The 2257-nt window shown below is 36.6% G+C and overlaps 1 pseudogene across 1 annotated transcript; it reads right to left on the bottom strand.

Annotated features, from left to right (window-relative positions):
• Window positions 1-1025: 1025 nt before the first annotated feature.
• On the bottom strand, window positions 1026-2039 carry LOC311614834 (importin subunit alpha-1-like; annotated as a pseudogene). The gene has a single exon. The product of its transcript is annotated as an importin subunit alpha-1-like (transcript).
• Between the last annotated feature and the right edge of the window lie 218 nt (window positions 2040-2257).

Consider the following 2257-nt stretch of genomic DNA (forward strand, 5'->3'; position numbering starts at 1 on the left):
CTTTGAGACTCGTCTAAGATTTTGTACCACTCATGTAAGTTTGTGTGTTTATAAAAAGTTTATTACTTTTTTGCCTAGACAGGTGGCTCAGTTGGAGCATCACCCCACGCACCAAAAGATTGTAGGTTTGATCCCTGATTGGGGCATGTATGGGAGACAACTGATCAATGTTTCTCTCTCACATTCACATTTCTCTCTCTCTCTCTAAAAAAAAAAAATCAATAAAAACATATCTTTGGGTGAGGTTTTTATTTTATTTTATTATTATTTTTCATTCCCACCCTGGTGGAATATAATTTTTTATTTATAAGAGCCTATAAGTTATAAAATTCTACATAGAAATAAGAAACCCACTAAGAGGAAAAGCTTCATACAGTATGTACAGTTTGGAACTGTTTAAGAATAGATTCATTGTAAAAAGTGCTACAATAACAAACTACATTTTAAAAGAATTCTTAATAGATAAACAGTAAGGCATACTTATACGACACATAGTACACAACAAAAAACTATGCCTTAGTTGTACAATCTAAAAATGTATAAACTTCAGAGATAGTTTCTGGCACAACATTTTGATCTCTTCGTCTACAGAGTAATACTTCTCAATCAAATTTTGTGAAGCGGTGTACACAGATTCATTTTCATGATTACGTAGAGCTTATTTTTTCCCCAAACCTCCACATTCCTCAATCATTTTATTTAGTTTCTCAGTTTTACCTAGTTTCTCAGAAGCCAGAAAGAAATTTGAAATAGCATCCAGAATACCTAGAATAATTTTAGTATTTTTCACAGTTAAGAGGTTCATCAGTGATTCTGTTATGCCACAATGAAGGAAGTATATAATCTGTTCCACCACTTGTATAATTGGTCACAGTCAATATAGCTTTCTTTCATGTCTAAAGTCTGACATAAAAAGAACCGTGAGGAATGGGACTAATACATGATTTGCAACTTGCACTGGTGGCCAGCTGTGATGTTTGACATTATCCATGTAACTTACTTCTGAATACTAGTTTTGGAGTTCATTACAGGCTTGGAAAGACAGCAAGTGCTTGCATTAAAACCTCCATCTGTTTATCTGTCCCAAAGACAATATTTCCTATGGGTCTTAGCACAAAAGTCACAATTGGAAATTCAGTAACTCCTAGGAGCTTTGTAAGTTGGGGCACAGCTCCTATTTTCACTGCCCATTTCAATCCATTCATTTGGACCATCAGTAAGGTAGGTAATGGCCCAGCAACTATCTGGTAAAACTCTGGATCATCTTGATGCAAGAGATGAACTAAAGTAGAAAGAATCTGCTCAACAACATTTAATGAGGGTACAAGATTCTTATTGCGACAAAGGTTTGAAAGTGTCGAGGCAAGCTTATGTAAGTAACCACACACTATCAGGAATTGCAAGATGAATCAACAGTGGGTCAATTGCACCACACTTGATAACCAAGTCTTGGAAAACTGAACTATAACTTGTAATGTTTCCTAGAACCCATAGGCATGTTCACTAATGTGAACATGGGGAGATGACAAAAAAGAAATGAGTGCTGGGATGGCACCTCCATCAACTATAGCCTTGGTCTGTTCTGATGTCCTGGAAACAATGTTAGTGAGGGCCCAAGCAGATTCAAACAGGATGGGACTACAATCAGTTCTTCGCAAGAAGGACACAAATTTTGGAATGAAATCATCATGGATTATGTTGTCTATAGGTGGTTGTCTTTCCCTTGAAAACAGTTTTCTAACAGCCTGAGTAGCTTGGAGCTGGATTTTAAAAGTGTTGCTATTTTTGCCTTTGACAATGTCCTCAATAGAACAATTCATAGTGCCCTGGTTGTTGTGGTTTTCCGTCAGTAGAGAAGTAACATCATCCACAAGTGAGTTTACATTTCTCATTTTCAGCATCTGGTCATCCTTCTTAGCTTTACTCAGCTGCATATTAAGTTCTATTTGGAGACATTGCATTTCTGTACTGTCTTTTACCTTGTTCTTGAATCTGTTAAGACAGTCAGCTAGTTAATTATCATTCTTGTTGGTGGGCATGGATATAAGACAAAGGGAGAAGCTTTATACAGCCAGCTCAGGCTTTCAAAGGAGACTGTGAGCAGAGGACAGGGTGCAGTTTGGTTGCTGTAAAAACCTCCACCATGGGTCAGCACTAAGATGGTGTCTCCAGTGAGGACATTTTTTTAAGTTCATTATTTTTTATTGCTGTGTGATTTTCCATTGTATAAATGTGGTAGTTATTTATGTGCTCAAAA

This window comes from Pipistrellus hanaki (assembly GCF_964339955.1).
Source record: "Pipistrellus hanaki genome assembly, chromosome: X".
Taxonomy (NCBI): Eukaryota; Metazoa; Chordata; class Mammalia; order Chiroptera; family Vespertilionidae; genus Pipistrellus; species Pipistrellus hanaki.